This window comes from Tenrec ecaudatus, chromosome 17 (genome assembly GCF_050624435.1).
Source record: "Tenrec ecaudatus isolate mTenEca1 chromosome 17, mTenEca1.hap1, whole genome shotgun sequence".
Taxonomy (NCBI): Eukaryota; Metazoa; Chordata; class Mammalia; order Afrosoricida; family Tenrecidae; genus Tenrec; species Tenrec ecaudatus.
In genome coordinates, this window is record NC_134546.1 from 63488760 (window position 1) to 63502281 (window position 13522).

Genomic DNA, 13522 nt, shown 5'->3' on the forward strand with positions numbered 1-13522 from the left:
AAGGGCCTGGCATACTGGAGGGAACTGAGAGGGCTAACTAAATGAATGGAAATATGAGCATAAGATGAGGTGGCAGGATGTGCAGCTGGACATGAAGCTGCGGGCATGGGGGCAGAACCTGGGAGGCCAACCAGAGTGGATCATGGGATCAAGCATGCTTTTGCCAAGGCAAGGGGACAGACAGTCAGGAGCCACTGGAAAACGCTTCCTGCCCCTCCCCTCCCACATGCAGGCAGCCGCCAAAGTCTAAATCTCTTTCCTAATTTCGTCCAGCTCTTAGCTGTATCAGGCAATGGGGTTAATCCGGTTCCCATTACTCCATTTTAGCTGCAAATGCAAGGGTTAATAATTACAAAATGAAATTGGAAACAAAAGGAGAAGCACTTGTAAGAGCATCATGTTAGTCCAGGTGGACGAGAGAAACAAATGCACAGACACTCATATGTGTATAAGAAAGAGTTTTATATCAAAGAGCAATCATATATCGAGAAAACACCCCAGCCCAGTCCAGATCAAGTCCATAAGTCTGATATTAGCCCATATGTCCAATACCAGTCTGTAAATTCCTCTTCAGACTCATGCAACGCATGCCATGATACCTCTATTTTTGTGAATTAGTATATTTACATAAGTGCACACCTGTGTTTATACTTCTATCTATAGCTTTGCTTCCTAGATCATTCCTCTGTTTCCTTTTACCTTCCTCCTGCCCCACCATCATGCTCACCCATCTTCTGTCTCTTAGTAATCCTTCTCAGCTAGATTGCTCTTGCTCCAACACCACCAGCATCTCTACGTCCTCCTCTGTGTTGATTTTAGTTCCCTAGTTGTTCCCCTGTCTATGGCGTTGTTTGCTCCCCGCTCCTTTCCCCTACCTTGTCCTCCCCACAAGTCCCTCCTGAACTGTCAGTCCTGTTGCTTTCTCCTTGGGCTTTCTTCCCATGCCTATCTTTTTTTTTTTTTTCCCATGCCTATCTTGTATAGGTAGGCAAACAACAAAAAGAAAACAAAAGATTGGATAAAAAGAGAAAAGGAACAAAAAACTAGCAAGAAAGCAAACAAAGGAAAAAGCATAGGTACATAGTTCTAGGTCTGTCCACTGACCTTTATGACTGTCTCCCCACTGGTCCTGGGGCTCCAAACACTGCCCTTCCTAGCCTGAAGTCGATTTGGGGGTTCCTCCGGGTTTTGTGGTCTGGCTTTGCTCCTGTTGCTGATCTGTTGTGTTCCTTTCTGGGGGGCATCTTTGCTTGTTAACACATGAAAGAGATCCTCTGCAGCAGACTTGCCCAATGATTTCCTGGCTGCTGCTTCCGTGGGTGTTGATTGCGGATCCAACCCAAAGGGAAAGCTCAACAATTTCGATCTTTTCTCCATAAGCAAAGGAGCAGGTGATCAGTGTCATGATGGAGATAAAAGCTGAAAAAAACATAGTAACAATCTACTACATACCCCACAGAGTAGCTCAAACTAAACAGATGAATGATATCGAATGCTGATAGGACTGTGAAACGTCTGGGGTTATTTTACTGCTGGTAGAAACAAAAATGGTGCACTTGCTAGAAAAACGCTTTCCTGATTCTTGAAAGGGACACCATCTATACGGCCCAGACTTCCAATCCTAGACATTTACCAAGAGGTGATGAACGCACACGATCATTTGGAGATTTGGACAGGAGTGTTCATAGCACCTTTATGCGTGAAAGTCCAGACTGGAAACTATCCAAATGCCCATCAACAGATGACTGGCTAAATGAGTTGTGGGATCCTCGCACAATGGAATGTTCTAGTGGTAAAAAGGGGTGAACTATCGATACATGTACAGTATGGATGGATCTCAAAAGAATTAGGCTGGGGGAAAAGAAGGCTTCCACTGCATGATTCCATTTAGATCAAGTTCTTGAAAATGCGAACGAATTCGTAATCACCTAAAGCAGAGCAGTGGTCCCCCTGGGAAGGACTTCAAAGAGGCACGAAGAAATTTTTGGCCGTGATGGACATGCTCATGGTCTTGATTGTGATGATGGCTTTATAAGTGCAAACATATGTCAAAACTTATCGCACGATACACTTCAACTATGTGCAGCGTATGGGATGTCAACTAGATCTCAATGTAGCTTTTTTTAAAAATGGAAACAGCAGAAAGAGAAAGCCAAGCTGAATTCTACTTCCAGCCCCTCCCGGGACAGGGAAGGCTGACTGTGCACTGGACCCTATTGAACGCCTCTGGCTGGCAGGGTGGGACTTGTGCACAGGACCAGCAGCTCCTGAAGTCACCCTCCCATGAGGATGGCTGCCTCTGGCTTATCTCCAGGGTCTCCTCTCTCCACCATTCTTTCCCCCTAAGACATTTCCAGCCAAAAAGGATTTTTCTTGAAATGGGGCAGGAGGGCTGCCTGGGGATGCCAGCCTCCACACAGAGGATCTTATAATAGCCTCCTGTCAACCAGGGGCGAGATCTGAGGGGCCGGCCCCAATCCCAACTACATAGACAGCCGACCCTCCCCCCAGAAGAAATTATTTCAGAGGACAGCACTGAAGCTGCAGCTCAGGGAGAGGTGCATGTCTGGTGAGAGCACACGGGAGCCAATGAACAGGAAGGAAGAGAGAGTGGAGCACATCCTGGCCCAGCAAGCCTTGACGATGACATCCCCAATGCACAGAGAAGACCACATGGCCGGCCCCACTATGAGACACGACATCCCTCATTGACCCATAGCCCTACAGGGGCAACACTGGAGACACAGTGTGGGAATTGCACCTGAACTGATCCCACCACACCACCGAGGCAAAACACTAAAGACGTGCAACAGAACAGCAAGGGGGACAGAGCAACGAAGTCCCCAGGGAATACCCAAAATGGACTTTGGATCAGGGTTTGGCACCCCATCAGACTCAACCGGAAAACACTCCTAAAGGCCAGCAAACAGTCTTTGAACTAACTACAGCTTTTCTTTTTTGTTGATGTTGTGTTGTTTTGTTTTGTTTTTGTCATTAGCTTTTTGTTGTTGTTTTCTTTTCTTTTGTTGCTTGGCTTTGCTCTGTCTTGTTTTTGTGCATGTTATCATCTCCGCAGGTCTGTCTAAATAAGATAGGCTGGATGAACATCTGGAGGAGAAAACAACAGGACAGACAGTTCAGGGGGGACATGGGATAGGGAGGTGGGGGAAAAGGAAGTGGTGTTAACAAACCCAGGGACAAGGGAACAACAAGTGATCCAAATCGGTGATGAGGAGGGTGTGGGAGGTCTGGTAGGGTGTGATAAAGGGTAATGTAACCAAGAACCCAAATGAAGCCTGAGCATGATAGTGAGACAAGAGGAAAGTAAAAGGAAATAGAGGAAAGAGCTAGGAGGAAAAGGACATTTATAGAAGTCTAAATAAAGGCATGTACATAGGTATATATAATTATATATGAGGATGGGGAAATAGATTTATGTGCATATATTTATAGGTTTAGTATTAAGGTAGCAGATGGACATTGGGCCTGCACTCAAGTACTCCCTCAATGCAAGAACACTTTGTTCTATTAAACTGGCATTTCATGATGCTCACCACACGATCGCTGAAGACAAAGTGGTTGCATAAACAAATGTGATGAAGAAATCTGATGGTGCCTGGCTATGAAAAGATATAGCATCTGGGGTCTTAAAAGCTTGAAGGTAAACAAGCAGCCATCTAGCTGAGAAGCAACAAAGCCCACATGGAAGAAGCACACCAGCCTGTGTGATCACAAGGTGTCGAAGGGATGAGATATCAGACATCAAAGAACAAAAAAATCATATCATCATGAATGAGGGGGAGTGTGGAGTGGAGACCCAAAGCCCATCTGTAGGTAACTGGACATCCCCTTACGGAAGGGTTGCGGGGAAGAGATGAGTCAGTCAGGGTGCAGTGTAGCAATGATGAAACATACAACTTTCCTCTAGTTCCTAAATGCTTCCTCCTCACCCACTATCATGATGCCAATTCTACCTTACAAATCTGGCTAGACCAGAGGAGGTGCACTGGTACAGGTAGGAACTGGAAACACAGGGAATCCAGGACTGATGAACCCTTAAGGACCAGTGGTGAGAGTGGCGACACTGGGAGGGTGGAGTAGAGAGCGGGAACTGATTATAATGATCTGCATGTGACCTCCTCTCTGGGGGACGGACAACAGAAGGGTGGACAAAATAATAATTTATAAATTATCAAGGGTTTGTGAAGGAGGGGGGAGCAGGGAGGGGGAGGAAATGAGCTGATGCCAGAGGCTTAAGTGGAGAGCAAATGTTTTGAGAATGATGAGGGTAAAGAATGTACAGACGTGCTTTATACAATTGATGTATGTGTGGATTGTGATAAGAGTTGTATGAGCCCCTAATAAAACGATTTAAAAAATAAATAAAAGCCTCCGTCAATCCGTCTGAGAGAGGGTTGCCATTTTCACGGTCCCATTTGACTTAATTAGTCAAATGCTTAATTAACAAAATAACTGATTGGGGCTTGGGAGAAGAAACTGGGCCTCTGCATGGTGAAAGGACTGATCCGAGATCCCACTGTGGCTGGAGCCCTCCCCACAGCACCACCTCCTCCACAGGCCCTCTTCCCATGCAGGCTTCCCATGCACTCTTCCCAGGTGGCAGCAGGGCTGTTTGAAGCCTTTCCTGGGACTCTGGGCCTTCTTATTATTTTGGAAATCCTGCTCCCCATCCCCATCCTGGTGGGGGGGGGGAGGGGGGTTAAGCATTAGTCTCCAACACAAACGGTCTCAGGTTTTAACCTACTAGCGGCCCTTTGGAGAAAACACAAACAATCTGCTTTTGTAAAGATTGGCAGCCTCAGAAGCCCTCTAGGGCCCTACTCCTATCAAAGGAGCCCTGGTGGAGCCACAGGGTCGGTGTTGCACTGCTAACCGCAAGGCTGCCTGCAGTTCAAACCCACCAGCTGCTCCTCGCGGGAACAATGAGGCTGTCCGTTCCCGTAAAGGTTTACAGCCTCTGAAACTCTGTCTGGGCTTCCGGAGAGCCAGAACCCACTGATGGCAGTGGGATTTCGTCTTCACCCCCTCGGCTCTCACGTGCGTGCGGTGCGTGCTGTGGTGATCTGTCCTTACCGTTTCCTCTCAGCACTCAGACCACTTCCGGTTCCAGAACATGCTCTTAGGTCAAGTGCAGAAATGGCCCTCTTTGTTGGAGGTTTTGGGTGGGGTGAGCGTGCTGGGCAATGATGAGTCACTGGATTGGAGTGCTGGATTGGGGGGCAAAGATATGAAGACAGAGGAAGTAAGAGACCCCAGTGTCAAACACAGATGTGCCCGGTTACTGGGGGACCAGGGAGGGAAACTGGGTGTACCCTCCCCAAAGTCAGACTGACCTGGGGGCTTGGGCTCGTTCATGTGTGGCCTCCCGGACCCTCAGTGTCGACAATGGTGGCATGTTTGGTCCAACGGCGAGCAAGCTATTCTGCTGTGGGGAGACATGCAAGGGCTCAAAGCCGGATTCCTGAACAGCTGCCAGAAGCCCTGCCTTTGGGCCATGTCGGCCTCCCCCCACCCCACCCCAGGCTCCAGCTATTTTCCTTTGGCGTCATTTTGCCTTATCAAGTCACAAGTCCCTGAGTCACCAGCAGCCCTGAGGCCTGTCCCGCCAGCCGCCACTCTTCCTGTGGCCCTCCTCAGCCCGCCTCATTATTGTTCCCTGCCCCCCCACCCTACACTCAGGGACATTTCGTCTCCCTGGGCCTGGCGACTGTGAGCCGCTGGGAACAGGAACTGCATAGGGCCCCTGGTCATTCCCCGGGAAGTCCACGTGGAATAGAAGGGGACGTGTCAAACAGCAGGCCTGTCTGCCGGCCTGGGTGCGGAGGGCGGTAACAAGATCAGAGTGAGGGACAGCAGGCTGACCTTGGCCCCTACTCAGAGCCTTTGTAGTGAGCGTGAGCACTGAGTAGTCAGGAAGGGCCCCAGCCACTGAGCTGGAGCTGGGACATGCAACAGGTGTATGATGTCAGGGGAAGACCAGGCAGTCTGGGCACAGGAGCAGGGAGGGGGCACTGGCATAAGCTCCGTAACACCAGGACAAAACCGCATCCATATTTCACCACACATGCCAGCTGAAGGCCACCCCAGCAGACCCAGCCCCCGCTGCCTTCTCTCCAGGGAGCTCTCTGTCCAGTGTCAATACTGGTCATACGCGGATCCCCGACTCCTAGGCACTTACCTGTCTGTCCCTTGAGATTGTCTGGGGAAGGGGCTGCATGTTTGTTAAATGCATGAGAAGCATCAAAGAGGTGCAGAACCCATCTGGGTCTAAATCCCTCCCTTCTGCTATCAGAGCTATCTGTTCTTTGGGCTGTTTATAGACCTCCGTGTGACTCTGTTTCCTCTGCTGACAAATGGGGACAATGATTGCCTAACGTGCGTTGCAACCAGTTAGGTGACATTTCCTTGAGCTTCTACCTGCCTCCCAGACCAACTCTAGGGGTGGGCAGAGTTTGGGTTTTCTGGTTTGAGGGTACTGCGGGGGTCTCCTTGCTCTGCTCAGGCAATGTCCACACCCCACCAGTGAGCTCCCTGGGCTTCAATTAGGCCATTGACGTAGGTGTCAAGTCTAAGAAGGTGTCGCTGTCATCAAAACAGCTTACATTTACAAAGGGTTTTGGGAACCAGAAGCACTAGATCAGCGGTTCTCAACCTGTGGGTCACAATCCCTTTGGGGGTCGAAGGACCCTTTCACAGGGGTCACCCAACACATAAATATTTCACAATATATAATTACATATTGTTTTGTGATTAATCACTATGCTTTAATGATGTTTAATTATGCTCAATTTGTAACAATGAAAATACATCCTGCAGATCAGATACTTACATGACGATTCGTAACAATAGCAAAAGGCCAGTGATGAAGTAGCAATGAAAATAATTTTATGGTTGGGATCACCACCACCTGAGGGACTGTGTGAAAGGGTTGTGGCCTGAGGGAGGTTGAGAACCCCTGATCTAGATGGTACCTGACTACCACTCCCAACGCTTCTCATCGGGTGGCCACAGATGGAGCGCGATAGAATGGGAGAGGAATGTGGGACAGAAACTCAAGTCCCTCAACAAACAGGCAACAACACAACAAAAAGAGGCCTAAGACTGAGTGAGACTGGAGGTCTCTAAGAGTTTGCCACGGCACACTCATCAAACTGGGCTTAAAACTAACACCTGATACCACTCACTCCTGAGCTACATAACACGTTGGTTCAAAGTAGAATGAATTTCTGTCCTCCTTTTAAAAATCACCTCTATGAGACCCTGGTGGTGTTGTGGTTACTCACTGGGCTGCAATCCGTAAGGTAGGCAGTTTGAAACCACCAGCTGCTCCGCCGGAGAAAGACGGGGCTTTCTACTCCCACAAACAGTTACAGCCCCCAAAACTCAAAGGAGGCAGTTCTACCCGGTCCTATAGGATTGCTATGGGTCAGCATCAACTCCATGACAGTGAGTTATATGAGACCAGACCTAAGGGCCAACAGGTACTCTCAAACAAAGGTGAAAATATAAGGGAGCAGGGAAACTGGATTCATGAAAACAGAACAGCCAGAAGGAAAATCGTGACATGTTCACCAGTGTCACTAAATGACTTGTGCAGAAACTATTGAATGGGAACCTAAACTATTGTGTTGCCTTCCCTGGAAACACAACAAAACACTAGTGTCTGAAATGGAGGTGGGGGATGGGCTCATTTGGGATGCACCCACCTGCTCTCAATCAGTCTCCACAGCCACTCTGTAATGTAACCAGAGGTTTCCATTTTGCAGGAGAGAAGGCGGGGGTCCCAAGAGTGCCACAGAATGAACTAAGTGCCAACGACTGAAAAGGGCTTAGAGAGCCTGCCCACATTCATTTGCATAGTGACCTGGAGAAAAGTCCTGGGGGCAATGAAAGGACTCACCAATGGGATGATTTCAGCCCACAGCAAACTCAGATCCCACCAAATAAATCCCCTGGCATGGAGGCAACTGACTCATCATCATCCCAAGTATTCTTCACTGCTACTGAGTCGGTACCAACTCAAAGGGACCCTAAAGGATGGGGTAGAACTGCCCTTGTGAGTTTCTGAGACTCTATCTCTTCATGGGAGTAGAAAGCCTCATCTCTCTCTGGGGAGCAGCTGGTGGTTTCAAACTGTTGACTTTGCAGTTAGCAGCCCAGTTCGCAACACCACCACCACCAGGCGCCCTATTCCAAGTGTTAGAGGGTTGAATTACTCCATAGGGATTTCGGGCCTGTGATTTCCACAGAGGCGGATCACCAGGCCTTTCTTCCAAGGTGAGGCTGGGTGGGTTCAAACTACCAACATTCAGGTGCCCAGCCTACTACGAACTAGGGTCTTTATGGCCAAAAGGCACGGACGGGGAAACTGGAGAGTGGCCTGGTTTCAAGGTGATCTGGGAAAAGGCCAGCCTGTGCCCTCGTTCACTCCTGGGCCACCCACGTGCGGATCCTAGGAAATGTACCCTGGTGTCTCTGTCGGGCAGGTTCGCCGCCCCTTTGGCTTGTGCAAGTTCAGGCAAAAGAGGAGGCCGGAGAACATGCTACTGATAGGAAATCAATTAGTTGGTGAGCACGGCACAAAGAGCTTCCATAAAGATCTGCTTGGGCTATTGTTTCTTCTCCTTCCTTTAATTTCCCCTAAAGAGACCTGACTGGGGCCAGAATGTACTTCCAGTGTCCCCCTGGCCTGGTCATCACATAGAAGTGTTAGGGCAGTGTCTGGAGCTGATTTCTGGGGGAAATGTGTTCTATTGGTCTGCTCTATTTGCCCTTGTGGGCAGCGGTAGGGGCCCCCTCTCCTCTCCAGCCTGCCCACACGCATGGGAGGGGGAAAAGTTTGCAAGCCTCTGCCCCTTAACTCATCCTAATTGATCAGAAGGATTCACGCAATGTGACACACACACACCCTGCTACCCACACATCATCACACACAAACACTCATATGCATGTCTGCATTCGAGGGGGTAACCCCCCTCACAGTCACAAAAAAAAAAAAGCTCCACTGGGCAGAGCTTTCATAGTATGTATTTTTCCTGTTCGGTGAGCATGGAGTAACTTGCTCTGTTAGTGCACCCAGTGGCGTCACCTGGGAAGGTTCTCTTTGGTCACAGTGAATTTTTTGGTAAAAGCCGTTTCCCTCGAACCTTGTTTTTTGTGATGGTCAATTTAAGAGACCAGCATGCAGCTGTGAAGTTTTCTTTCCTGCTCAGAAAAGATGCTGCCGAAACTGCTGTGGTGTTGATGTTGAACACAGCTTACAAGGTCAGCACTATGGGAAAAACTCAAGTGTATGAGTGGTTTTCTCATTTCAAAAAAGATGGAATGTCAATTGATGACAAACTCCTTCTGGACTTCTGTCAACTTCCCAAAGGGACGAAAATGCCAATTTGACTCGTAGTGCATTTGGAGTTCATTCCACCTGGTCAGACTGTTAATCAAGCTTTCTATTTAGAGGTTCTAAAAAGATTGTGAAACATTGTGTGACCAAAAAGGCCAGATTTGTGGCAGATGAGGGATTGGTTTTGCCACCATGAAAATGCACCTGCTCAAGCAGACATCTCAGTGTGCCAGTTTTGGGCAAAAAACAGCAAGTCTCTCTTGCCCCACGCACCTACCTCACCCGACCTCACTCTTTGCGACTTCTTTTTGTTTCTTCAAATGTAGAGAAACATGAAAGAACAGAGTTTTGAGGACACAGAAGAGGTGATGAAAAAAAATGAGGGAGGTGCTGTCTGCCACCCAAACAGATGAGTTTGAAAAATGTTTCTAAGAATAGAATTGCGTGGAGGGAGGGTGGGGTGGAAAAAGGGGAACCGATTAAAGGGACTGACATCTAACCTCCTCCCTGGGGGACAGACAACAGAAAAGTGGGTGAAGGGAGACATCAGATAGTGTAAGACATGACAAAATAATAATTTATAAATTATCAAGGGTTCATGAGGGAAGGGGGAGCAGGAAGGGAGAGGGAAAATGAGGAGCTGATGCCAAGGGCTTAAGTGGAGAGCAAACGTTTTGAGAATGATGAGGGCAACAAATGTGCTTTACACAATTGATGTATGTATGGATTGTGATAAGAGTTGCATGAGCCCTCAATAAAATGATTTTTAAAAAAAGAACGGAATCACAGATTTGACAGATGCATGAAGAGTAATGGAAAGTACTTTGAAGGTGACATGGTTATTTTGTAAAAAAATTAAATACATAGCTTTGAAAAATATCAAACAATTCCAGTTTTAGAGGAATAGTCATATAATCACACGCACAAACCCACGTACCCTAATCACCCACATACAGTCACACGTGCACGCACACACAATCACAGCTAGCATTCACGTTCACAATCACTCCCCATACACATGAGTGCTTCAAAAGGTGTGTGGGGAAAATGGAATTAAAGGACAGTGGGACTTTTCCATATGCTTTTTGGTGCCTCCTGGTCACACACAATCACACACACTGTGACCCCAAATTATACACAACCACCGACGCACATTCACTCACACAATGACCCCACTGGCTCACCCAAACACAAGCTGTACACGCAATCACTCTCACCATCTCACACCAACTCTCACTGCCACCCAGTCCATGCCGACTCACAGCGACCTCTGTGGGCTTCTGACATTGTAACTGTTTACAGGAGGAGAAAGCCCAATCTTTCCCCATCAGAGCTGCTGGTGGATTTGTACCGTCGACCATGCGGTTCACAGTGCAACCTGTCACCACTACCCACCAGGCCTCCACCTCATTCTTAAATACCTACAGCTGACACACACCCACAGACACACCCACTCACACATACATTTCTGATGTGGAAACTGAGGCCCAGAGAAAAGGTGTGGTTTGCCCAAATGGCGCACCTTTCCCCTGACCTCTTTGATTAAAGACATTTTGGAATGGGCAGTGGTGACTAGGAGATCCATCTGGGGTTGAGAGAAAGCAAGAAAGGGGAATCTATCCGGAGCCCAGCCCCTAAAGCACTTCAGCCGAAATCTTCTTAAGGGGAAATATAAAAATAACTATCAGGAAGGAAGCCAAGCAGACCCTGTCAAAGCCCCCACCCCCTGGCCAGCCTTGGAAAAGGCACCATGGAGCGCAGAGAATGTGGCCTTAGTGAGCAGAAGGACCCAGCCTGGGAGACTGGACTGTTCCTCCCCTGCTGCACAGCAAGGGCCCCCCTTCCCCTCTCGGAACCTCAGTGTTCTTGTCTACAAAATGGGAATCCAACCTGAACTCGCAAGCTTGCTGGGGTCTATGCGTTATGTTTCCAGCCTCTACCTGACTCAGCAGGTCCTAGTTTCCTTCCCCATGCCCCCCCCGACCCCCCCACCCTCCCCACCCCGCCAGCCACAAGCCACAGTCTTGCTGGGTGACCTGGGCCGACTCCCTGCCGTCTCTGACTGAGAGCTGGTGAGAAGGGGCCACCATGGTCACCAAGGCAGTGGCCTGGTACTTGTCCCTCCAGCCCCAGGGGAGCAGCCAATCAGCCCTCCTCGAGAGGCGCATTTGAGGTGAGCCCAGTCTTTGTCAGCCCCCTCCTGGTGTTGCTGGTATTTGAAATATTCTTCTGAACCATTGAGAGACCTGGGAGGTCTGGGGCAAGCAGAGAGGAGGGATGTGGTTGTCTAGGAAACCATGTGTTTTCACTTTCGCTCAGAGAAAGGCCGCCTGGAGAGGAAGGGCCTGGGGTCCAAGAAGGGGGAGGGGAGTGAGGGGAAAGGGAGCCCCTGGGAGGGGGAGGGGAGGAGAGGAGACCTGGGAGCAGGGCTTGAGGGAAGGTGCTGGGCCCCAGGGCCCTGGGGACAAAGTCCAGCGTATCAAAGATATTTACAGAACAAAGCAACTCTAAGCAAGTCCTAAGCTGGGCCATTAGCTGGGAGGGCAGGCGTGGGGGCGCTCGGCTGCTGGCCTGGGCTTGTTGGGAGATCAATACCACTGAGGTTGGCACATTCTGGGTCTTGATGAGCCTGCCTCGATGCCCCAACACCAGGGCTGAGGAAGGAACCCCTCTGGGCCCAGGACGGGGGTCAGGGGGGTCGGGGGAAGCCTGGTCTGAACAGCTGGGACCTATGTGACTTTGTCTAATATCTCGTCTATAAAATGAGTAATTGCCTCTGTCCCCACGGGCCACTTCCTCCCTTGTCAGCTGCTCCCTCTGGGAACCTTCCCAGCCCCTACCCCACTCCATACTCTCACACTCTCACCCCACCCCCATCCCCACACCTCAGCCCAGGGTCTGTGGACCGGCTGGGCCCTGGGCTCTGCGGAACTCTCCCCCCAGCCCAGGCTTTGCCCTCCGGGAGTCCGGAGGGACCAGCCCGCCAGCCCGGAGCCAGGAGCATAGCTGGCTGGGGCGGGGAGAGTCAGCCGCCTGGGAGGCCCGGGGGCGGGAGACAGCCCGGAGACAGGGCCCCCTGATAAGGCGGCGGCTCCGTGGCACGCCGGTCCCCAGTGAGTCGGTCGGGTCGGGCTCAATCACACGAAAACCAAACTCCAACTTCCGGCGGCCACAGTGAGAGAGCCAGGGCTGAGGAGGGGCTGGAGGAAGAGGGCGACCCTGGCAAGCCTCACACAGGAGGACTGGGCAGCTGGGGAGGGGTTCTGCCCCTGGATGGCCTCACCTATGGGTGTTCTGGCGTGCAGGGTAACTGCTGGGCTTCCAAGCGGGTGGGGCAGGGGTTGCAGGCAGCAGGGAATGAAACAGGCCGACTCCCTCCCGGCAGCCAGCTCTCCCTCCGCGGTAGGGTTGCTGGGCCGGCTGGCAGTAGTCATCCGGCTACAGAAGTCATCCTGCTGAGATGATGGTGGACCAGACCTAACCCCCAGCCCAACAGGCGGGATTTCCAGGAGAGAAAGGTCCAGCTCTGGGCATTTACTGACCGTAACTATCATCATCATCATCAACCTTTTAATAGAGGAGAAGATGGAGGCCGGGGTCAATGAGGTCACTAGGACAGCCGGTGTCAAAGCCCTGCTCCTGACAGGTAAGAAGGTGAGGCTCCAGGGGCTGTCTCCACCGAATGCCCCTGCTAAAGGAAAACCAGCCGACCATGCCACAACAAAGGGTCTGAAAGGAATCAGGCACCCATCAGACACCTGTGGGGTCAACCCACGGTTGGGCGGGCTCAGACCAAGGTCACCTAGACACAGGTGAAGGTCAACCTGGCCACACACAGTAGGCACCAGCAACATTAGTCACACGTTCACCTGAACTCAGCCACTAAAATGGGCCAATCCCTTCAACTATCCCCCCCCACCACCCCTACCCACCCCACCCCTCTGCCCCCACCGTCCGTGTACATAGTCTCCCCTCTCTCTCTTCTTTCCTTTTGGTTCCGGGACCCCTCTTGGTTCTGTGGACTCCTCCTGACGGCCATTTTTCCAGGGTTTGTTTTGTTTTCTATAAGGCTCCTCCTCCGTGATGGCCAAGTTCAGTCTCGAACTTTCCCATGGCCCCCACCACGTGCCCTTGCACGCTTTCCGGGGATAGCGTGTACTG

The 13522-nt window shown here is 50.4% G+C and overlaps 1 long non-coding RNA gene across 3 annotated transcripts; it reads right to left on the minus strand.

The window, feature by feature from the left end:
• Positions 1 to 362: 362 nt before the first annotated feature.
• Positions 363 to 12844, minus strand: LOC142430721 (uncharacterized). 3 transcript variants are annotated; one of them, XR_012780661.1, is made up of 4 exons: positions 12645 to 12844; positions 5355 to 5443; positions 5095 to 5228; positions 363 to 3108 (listed from the first exon to the last, which is right to left on the minus strand). It is a non-coding gene; the product is annotated as an uncharacterized LOC142430721 (long non-coding RNA). The 3 variants fall into 3 exon arrangements; XR_012780659.1 differs by having other exon boundaries at positions 364 to 3108; positions 5355 to 5446; positions 12645 to 12842; XR_012780660.1 differs by having other exon boundaries at positions 420 to 1419; positions 5355 to 5446; positions 12645 to 12843.
• Between the last annotated feature and the right edge of the window lie 678 nt (positions 12845 to 13522).